We start from the raw sequence: 10,173 nt of genomic DNA, 5'->3' as shown, positions 1-10,173 counted from the left end.
AACAGCTGGAAAGGGGTTGGTAATGATCGGTTCTTTTTTATTTTCCTCCACTTATGATTCTATGTATAAATTACAGTCCAAGCAATGATATTCTTTAAAAAGATTCCAACTTGATCGCGTCATCGAGTCATCGCGTCGTCGAGTCATCGAGTCGAATACCACAAGCCCAAAATTGCGTAAATGAGGCAACTCCCGAGTTTATTCGGAAGGATGACGAGATTTCTGTTTAAATATAAACAAGCCTATCGGCGTCTGATTCACAATGTGGTTTGTGAGGAGTGTCATAGTTGTCAACAGTGTAGCTTACGTATTTCGAAGACCAGTGGAATTGGCGGCGTCAAATTATTAGTGAAATTTATAATTTACAAATTACAAATTACAAATCGTTTATTGAAACCGTGTAAAAAGTTTCATTTTACATAAGATGAAAGTACAATGACCATAAGCATGATGAACTAAATAACTGGTGTGACATTGTTGTGGATTTGGTGGTGTGCAGCTGGAGGAGTGGACAATGTCACAACCAGGGTTCCTACATTATGTACAGTGGAACCTCCGTTAGTAGACACCTCTCTATTAAAGACAACCTTTCCAATAAGGACACTGGTTTTGGTCCCAAATTGGTTGTTTCCATTCAATTTTGACTTCTCTAATCAGTCTTTGGGTGTTCCGAATGCTTGACACATTTCGAACATGTTTTGGTTGGAAACAACCCTACAGTCTTGCACTTATGGCTGAATGAATTACAGTGCATTTTCTTGTAAGCTCGGTGACGAAATGCTGCGACACTATTCGTCACCAACATGCTTGATGGGTGGTGCCATCTGCACAAAGGACGATGAATTAAATAACTGATGTGACATTGTCGCTGCATTTGCAGGTGTCCACATCGAGGAGTAGATGATGTCACTACATGTACCAGGGTTTGTACTTTCATATACAGTGGACCTACTTTTTGTGGACACCTTTCTATTGAGGACAACCTCTTTAATAAGGACAGTAGTTTTTGGTTCCAAATTGGTTGTTTCCATTCAACTCGACTTCTCAGTTTAGGACACCTCTCTGTTAAAACAGCACTTTTCAGTCCCTGGGGCATTTCTGGAAATTTCATGCTATAGAGCAATTGGTTCAGCTAAGTGACAAGAACAGTACTATAAGACGGTTTTAAAAAGTTGAAAATTATTTATTTAAATGACATATGAATGGTTCAGCAGTAATTGGCAGTGTGCATTATGTAATGAAATATGATTTACATAATATAACATTTTTGTGACAAATAGTACAGATGATGGATAAATCGATACAGTGGATAGCTGTTAGAATATGCAATACATGCAATAGCATTTGTTTTTATTGAGATTTTGCGAGAACCAAGTGGTATTTTGACAAGATAATAGAAAGCCAATAACACTACAAGAACATGACTTCAATACATTGACATTGTAGTACTTGGTATACTAAAAATATTCAAAGATGGGTATCTTGAGTTAAAGTACAAGATGTATGAATGAAGGAGGCACTCGGGTAAGAAATGGTGTCGCTAATGAAAGATTAGAATTAAGACATATCTCTGTATTTCATGTGGTGTACTGACAAATGGTGCAGTTTGTTAGCAATTTTGTACATAGTTGGTGTGTCATGTTTATTCATACATCTTGCTATATAAAAGCGAGTGAGAGAGGCATTGTGACATTAGAGTGTTGTATATCTATAGAATATGTGACCCGTCACAGCAAAACCAGGTACATGTCGCACAGAAGATGAGCCTAAATGACACCAGGAGATAATGGAAGAAATTGATGTGCTCATATTTTACAAAAGGCAGACAATAGATAAATGAACAAACAGTCCGTCTCAACCTGCCAAGCTCAGAGCGACATGCGCCTGGTTTTGCTGTGACGGGTCACATATACAAAGTTTACATAAAACAAGATTTGTATGTTTATTTAGGAGGAGTACAAAAGTTGTATATAAAATGCCGACTTCATAATGATTTATAGGACACAAAATTTGACATGACAGCATTTTATAAAATATGAATAATCTATAATGAGAATAGTTTTGTAGCACCAATGATTTGAAAATACTGAATTTATTTATTGCATGAATAGAACACAAAAAACAGGACGATTACATGATTGTCACATGCTTGTCACATGCGTGAAATATATTGTCATGGATGGGCATTGGGAACAAAAAGAATTGCTGTTATCAGCTGCATTGGTAGCGATTGCTTTAGCTGATTTTCAGAAACTGACAGGAATGAGAATGTTGATATAGTGTTGAAAAAATATTTTTATAACATACATTGCATTCAAATAACACTAAGAAGTAGACGAGTACTAATTTCGCACACTTGAAAATATATGGACATTGACTGTCACTGGTAGTGGTAGTAGAGTAATTACATGCCATCAGCAGCACTAATTCAGACAGTTTTCGCTGTGCTTCAGTAACTGACTGGAATGACTAAGTTTGATTGTGCTGAAATGATACATAATAACGTACATTGCATAAACAAAATGATTACAAGATTTGTACTGTCTTGAAATATATGGACAGGGACAGTCACTGGAAGTTTGACATGCCATCAGTTGCACTGCTCCCGACAGTTTTCACTGTGCTTCAGTAACTGACTGGAATGACTAAGTTTGATTGTTCTGTATTTGCCTCCATTTGGATTTTGTGAACAAAAGTTACTAACCTTGTGTAATTGAAGTGTCGAATTCGCCTTGGTCGAAATGATAATACAGTAAATAAATCTATTGAATGTTGCTGAAAAGAAAACATTTACTACGTTAGAAGCCATGTACATGATAACACCACCACCACCATTATCAATATCATCACAAGTCAACTGGGGAATATGTGTGATATTTGTTCAAAACTTGCGTATATGGTATTTGCAGGTCTATTGTATTGTAACATATTTTTCACTTTCAAAATTAACTTTTTTACTAGAAATTATGAATCAATACTAACCGTAAGAAGCGTATGAAATTACAGAAGGCCTTCGTCGAAAAATGTAATGTACTTGTACTCATTCGTGTCATTAAACCTGAAAGCAGCACAGCATAACAGTGAAATTACCGTGACATCAATGGATGTCAAACTAACGTAGTGACGTAAATTTGAATTCGAAGTGCACAATTTCACAATTAAGGTTTTGAACACATTGAGAACTGAAAAACTTCATACAAATGCTTTCACACCAATGATATGATTGTGGCGCTCCTGATGAGGTATCGCCCTCTGCTAAGCAGCTTTGGTCGTAACTAGGGTAAATGTTTTTTTCAAGTGATATGAGCGATGCAATACCTTAGTTACCACCAGCGCCACGTAGCAGTCAATGAAGTTGTGCTGGTACCCCATTAACGTCATGCTTCAAATTTGAAGAAATTAATATTACCTTCATTAAGTACGTAATTTACACCAGGCCTTTGTCGAAAATGTAGATCTCGAAGTCTAACTGTATTAATGAAAGAAAACATCAATGTGACAATATGGTCTACTATTTATGAGGGGGAGAACGGGTATTTTCGGGACACTGGGATGGGCCGAAAATAACTGTCGGGATTCGGGATAGACACCCTTATTTTAGCGGGATTCGAGACAAGCCGTGTTTTGCGTCACGATTCAGCTAAAATTGCATATTGGGAAACGGGATAAGCCTTTTTTCCTAACGGGACGTCGAGACAGTTACCCCCCCCCCCCTTCCCCGTTCCCACCCTCATGACATGTAGCATTGATTGATTGTATTGTAGGCCTATTGTTACTCACAATCTATTTTTTTGTAATTGATACTGGTAGTATCAATGTGAAATATGCCACACGTTGGGAGCATGCAAGGCCTAGTACAATATGCCACACGTTGGGAGCATGCAAGGCCTAGTACAATACACCATCATCACAATCAAATATTTCAATAATACACTGTCAGTGTCAACGAGAGTGAATGTTCAACCATCAATCACGTGCATTGTAGTGTAGCCTACATCCCGCATGACGGCTTGCGCCCCGCTGACACGACGAGGACATGGCTGAGCCAATCCATCGCCTATACACTACTATACAAAAATCGACACCTACTGAAACTTTCACTAATTATTCTCGGAAATGTACTTTATCGTTACATCAATAAATGCACATTCGAATTTCAAAACTACCACTTATTTTTGCCGTGAAACTGACCTGAGTTATCGAAACACCGTCACTACGAAAAGAGGAAGAAGCAGGTCCGCATTTATCGAAATATTGCTAAATATAATTGTCAAAATGTCGACCAAATTACCAATTAAATCACAATAAAATATCAAATGTTCACTCATGCCTTTGGGTGAAAAAATACTGATTTTTCAATCATTCTCAATTTTACAAATCACCAATCACAAAAAGAAATAATGATGCAATTACCCAAAATAGATGAGATTTGACCACTGGTATAATTCCGCCATCTTGGATATCGGCATCGTCACCACCACTTCAAATTCTAAAGTCTTATTCAGGCCTAATGTGTCACCTGCTGTGGTAAAATGGCTTGTTTTATCAATAAATAACAAAATATGATCTTTGTAAATAAAATCGGAGATCTTCTGGTGTGTTTTTATGTGAATTTATTACGAACTATCAATGCAGCGCAGGGCAGCCATCGTGTTCTCATGCGTAGTGGCGATGCGATAGCCATCCGCGGCACTGCTTTTCAAGATGGTGGCAATTGCCCAGTGCTAGAGGCGTTGTAAGGAAAATTGAGAACAGGCCCCTAATGAATGAACTCTCAACGATATCGATATATATTCGTAATTCCAGCACAACTGTTCAACAGTGAACGTCCACCGACAATCCCACTTAACGAATATTAATATCAATTCATATCATGTATCTTAAAACGCTTTTATTTCATTTTAAAAAGAGTTATCGAGTGAACGATGACCTCCTACCGTACCCTCGAAATAAACAGCCAAAATGACCACAAAAACACCTTTTTAGAAAAAAACAGCGATTTTTACGAAATAAATGTCATCAGAGACGAAACTAGACACTAATTTAACTAGGTATGCACAGTAATAGTACCTGAAGTGATCGATTTCAAGGAGAAAATACACTGAAAACAACTTTTCAGGAACAGAAATAAGATCACATTGTGAATAATATGTCTTTGCAAAATCCGATATCCAGTTCGGTTGCAAATCCAAATCCCCCGCAACCACAGTGGACAGCGGTACACCATTAACATGACCGTAATTACCATAAACAACATTTCCTGTGGTTTATGTTATGTTGAGGCCTGTTGATTGAATATGGGGCGGAACTCATGCTTAGTAGTGCATGGCCAAACAGTTAGCACAGCATTACTGTGCTCACATGGCTTAGAGGAGACAATACAGTATATATTTACGAAAATTAACAGGCGACTAGAACGGAAATCGACAAACATTGAACCATAACTACCATTCAAATCACAGATTGGTTCTCATTTTTCAGAGTGCAACTTGATCATCTAGTTGACAATTCAGGTAGAAATAACATTATTTTCCAAAGAAAAAGCCGTTCAAACGGATTTTCTATTTTTAGTTGTGGTCGGTTGTTGATGGAGTGCACCGAGTCGTTTTTAATGGCCGTACGTTTTGCATTTATCGTCATATGTACCTAATCATCTCACGAATCGAAGTCATGTTTGATAACTACATAATGTACGACTAAAGTAAGAGAAGCCGAGGGCCTGACGATTCCTCCGAATATCAAAGAGGGCCTTAATGTACTCTGGATACTGTAATATTCAAGCTTTTCAAAGGGATATCAAAAATGCCAAAATATAAGAGTTTATCAGATCATTGTAACTTGTTCGGAATCCCAGTCATGCCAAATATGTTCGCGGACATATCATCCCAATTACAGGTTTAAAATATTGTCTCAATCAATAAGAAGTACGAAAAACTTACCATCAAGTGTCAAAAAGTTCCTGGTCGCCGTACCCGCATATAAACGCTGAAATGTGGTCACGTTAATGGTGTACCGTTGTCCACTGTGACACTGTGAACGAGACTACACAAAGGATGTTGTCTAATGATAGTTTTTTATAGTTTTTTAGCGGTTTTATAAAAGCGATATATAGATGGGACACGTCACATCTCAATAAGACTCTGGTACTGCCAAATATATGTGACCCGTTCCAGCAAAACCAGTCGAATGTCGCTCTGAGCTTGGCAGGTTAAGACGGACTGTGTGTTCCTTTCACTATTGTCTGCCTTTTGTGAATTCTGACGACATCAATTTCTTCTATTATCTCCTGGTGTCACCTGGGCTCATCTTATGTGTGACATGCTACTGGTTTTGCTAGAACGGGCCACAGATATGATGATGTGTATAAAAACGAATTCTTTTTCAGGAATGCATGCTTTACTTCTGATCGCAGAAGGATAGTTCCATTTGACTGACTTTAAGACATAATACACATCAAAGAGAATGTTTTTCAACGCTATACAGGTAACGTCAAGCCAATCACAAATCAATGTATCAAATTAGAATAAACAGCTTAAATCTGATTAAGGGCTTGTAAAATAAAATACTTAAAAATAGTGATTGGCTTTGACATACACTGGCTGCAAGCGAAGCTTAGCTCAAATGTATTAGTAATTTTGTCTTAACCAAACATGGACTGGTGCAGGAGAGTTTGAGAAGCAAGGATTTAAGGCAGAACACAAGACATTCAAAATAGTGTACATATTGGAAATTGATAGATTTTGAAACTTGTTATCGTTTTTCTTCCAACTCAATCAATACGAACAATAGTTTCATTGATACGACGATGCGTGAATACAGTTAATGAGTTTTGAACTATTTCACTGGGTAACATATATCCGTGTTCCGGAAAGCTCTGTCTCTCTCGTTGCACTATCCTTTGTTTTATGTTCAAAGTATGAGTAGAATAAACAACGACTCGTTTGCAAGTGTCACATCAACTCTGGTACTGGCCATTGCCACCTTAGCTCTTTCGTCGATACCGTTTTACCGAGGCCGCAACTTCGACCGGCGGCCCTCTTACCAAGCTTACGATTGCGACAAATGAGTATGTCGTTAATTATGGACACGCTTTCTTTCGCTACATCAGCTCCAAAGAAATGTGTTACCAGCCTCAGGCGTAATACCGGAAAGTGGCAGCATCTTGGTCTTCGGGAAAAGGATTGGAACTACCTACTTTGGTCACTACTTGAATTATACTATTGATTGCTTTATAAATGATCATTGTATTCGTCAAGCTCTTTGTTTGTAGAGGCAACTTCTCAACGGCACCATAACGAATGTTCGTACAAGAGATATCCATGTGTTGCAAGCGGTGTCTAGTTGTGTCTAGTAAAATGATCAGTGAAAATTAGTGTCAACAAGCATTTGTTTTCGTACTTTTAAAAATAGAACATCAAAGCAGGTTGCAGCTGTCTACAATGCGAATGTTCATGTCTAAATCAAAGTGGTAATAAAATTGTCACATGTGGCAAGAATTGAAGTTTGCTGTGCGGTTTCGGTGAACGGGATAAATCATGTACAATGATGTATGCAAATAGAAAGTGTCTCTTTGGATTAAGGCTTATATATAACTTCGACACAATGCACGACTACACAATGTATCCGTTATACACATTGTTTAGTGTGTGCAATTGGAGTGCCAGCCTTGATAGTCGGGCGATAGTTGTATGTGAGGTCACTTATGGACTTTTTTTTCATTCCCATGCTGTTTTAACGATATACATTACGTCACAAAACATTTGCTATCGTTACGTTTTGAGGATGAAGAGTGTTTTTCTCCGACTAAGTCTAACTGCTGTCCTCTTACGGCAATTGTCTGCATGCCTTTTCAGCTGCAATCAATACCGGATTACCAGAAATGTTCTCTATTCTACACCGTATTTTGTATCAAAAAAACGTGTATGACACATTATATTTGAGGTGCAAATGACGTGAATGTCCTCTTCCGACAGATAACATGAACATTTTGGATTTTCGTAATAAACAAATTATTTCTTAGGAGCATTTTGAACCGGCCTATCCTCCATATCTAACACAATAACTGGATTAAAGAATCCCTCGCCACAGAACGCAGGCAGCTATGATGAATAGGGATAACTCTGTATAACATTCATTCCAACTTTTGAACCAAGTAGAAATAAGCCCATTGTATTGGGATTGGTAGTGTATTGTGAGCCGACTCCGATCAAGTGTGAGTTAGGCGTTCATTTCGACGATGCGCAACGTACTAACCTTAATATTTCTCCTTCAATCCATCGCCTGTGGAAGTACGGGAGACACATGTATCAACCACAGAAGTGAGTTGTTTGGAATCATTCAGTCCCCCATCAATAAAATCAATTCGGCTTAGTCATTCCAGGCCCCCAATTTAGGTGATGATATCATTCTAAATCCTTGGATTAAGGCTTATATATAACTTCGACACAATGCACGACTACACAATGTATCCGTTATACACATTGTTTAGTGTGTGCAATTGGAGTGCCAGCCTTGATAGTCGGGCGATAGTTGTATGTGAGGTCACTTATGGACTTTTTTTTCATTCCCATGCTGTTTTAACGATATACATTACGTCACTAAACATTTGTTATCGTCATGTTTTGAGGATGAAGAGTGTTTTTCTCCGACTACGACAAACTGCTGTCCTCTTGCGGCAATTGTCTGCATGCCTTTTCAGCTGCAATCACTACCGTACTAGCGGAAATGTTTCTATTTTACTCCGTATTTTGTATCAAAAACGTGTATGACGTTTATTTGACGTGCAAATGACGTAAATGCCCTCTTTCGACAGATTACATGAACATTTTGGATTTCGTAATATGCTTAGTATTTCTTAGGGGCATTTTCAACCGGCCTATCCTCCATATCTAACACAATAACTGGATTAAAGGATCCCTCGCCACAGAACGCAGGCAGCTATGATGAATAGGGATAACTCTGTATAACATTCATTCCAACTTTTGAACCAAGTAGAAATAAGCCCATTGTATTGGGATTGGTAGTGTATTGTGAGCCGACTACGATCAAGTGTGAGTTCAGCGTTCATTTCGACGATGCGCAACGTACTAACCTTAATATTTCTCCTTCAATCCATCGCTTGTGGAAGTACGGGAGACACATGTATCAACCACAGAAGTGAGTTGTTTGGAATTATTCAGGCCCCTATCAATAAAATCAATTCGGCTTAGTCATTCCAGGCCCCCAATTTAGGTGATGATATCATTCTAAATCCTATATCGAATAGTAAGATGATTTCAAATGCTTAAAACAATTATACTATTGTCAAATTAACAAAAATGCTTGCCTGTCTTAAAATCATTTCAGAGGTTGGTGCAAAGCGTTTGGCAAGCAGGTGCCCACTGCCAAATGATTGCGTCATTGGCGGGTGGTTGCCGGTCTAAAAATTCGCATTGGACACATCACCTCTTACAAAAAAACTGATGGTAGTTATAATTCACTGGAAAGCACAGCAATCTACTTTTTACACTCACATGTTGGAAATACGCTACTTCAAGAGTCAAAACAATCTTAAACGCCTAAAAAGTCTTCCATTCAATTAAAAGGTGTCAACATGTGCAATCTTACTCAAAACCGTGGCAACATACACACAGTATATTTAAATGATGCCAATGATAGCAGCTTGGATCTCATTTTTAAGATATTGGTGCCAATTTCTACGAAAGCCCAGCAGGCTCATCTGAAATTCAAAATTCAAAATCTGAAATTTGAGATAAAATATTAACCAGTCAGAGGAAAACCTACGAAATTTTGAAACCAATTAGATGTCGTGTAACATTTTATTCGGTGAATGCAAAATGGCCGCAATCGGCACTGCGTTTATATGCATCAAATCATTGTAGGAAGCTAAATCAGCTCGACCTGCTGATGTCAGGTGATTATTTTACATATACCGTGATGCATTCTTGACGCAATGATTAGTAGAAAATAGGTCAAATATATTGCATTCTTTCAAAATGATATTCTTGTTAGTCTGACTAGCTCAAAGAATCGTGCCCATGTAGGGGTTAAAATTATAGTTGCAATTTAATGCAAAAGCTTGACTTAATTGAACCCCCAGTGGTCTCTTTAATGCACTTTAAATTTATCCATTCTCATTACCAGCGATTAGGGATTTTGAAACACGGATTTCGG

The 10,173-nt window shown here is 38.0% G+C and overlaps 1 long non-coding RNA gene across 1 annotated transcript; it reads right to left on the bottom strand.

The window, feature by feature from the left end:
• Positions 1-448: 448 nt before the first annotated feature.
• LOC135499079 (uncharacterized) lies at positions 449-4,303 on the bottom strand. Its single transcript, XR_010449219.1, has 5 exons — positions 4,192-4,303; positions 3,410-3,469; positions 2,983-3,058; positions 2,705-2,775; positions 449-2,484 (listed from the first exon to the last, which is right to left on the bottom strand). It is a non-coding gene; the product is annotated as an uncharacterized LOC135499079 (long non-coding RNA).
• Positions 4,304-10,173: the final 5,870 nt, after the last annotated feature.

The sequence above is a fragment of the Lineus longissimus genome, chromosome 14 (genome assembly GCF_910592395.1).
Source record: "Lineus longissimus chromosome 14, tnLinLong1.2, whole genome shotgun sequence".
Lineage (NCBI taxonomy): Eukaryota > Metazoa > Nemertea > Pilidiophora > Heteronemertea > Lineidae > Lineus > Lineus longissimus.
Note: the sequence above shows the minus strand (reverse complement) of the source record. Positions and strands in the feature narration are given on the sequence as shown.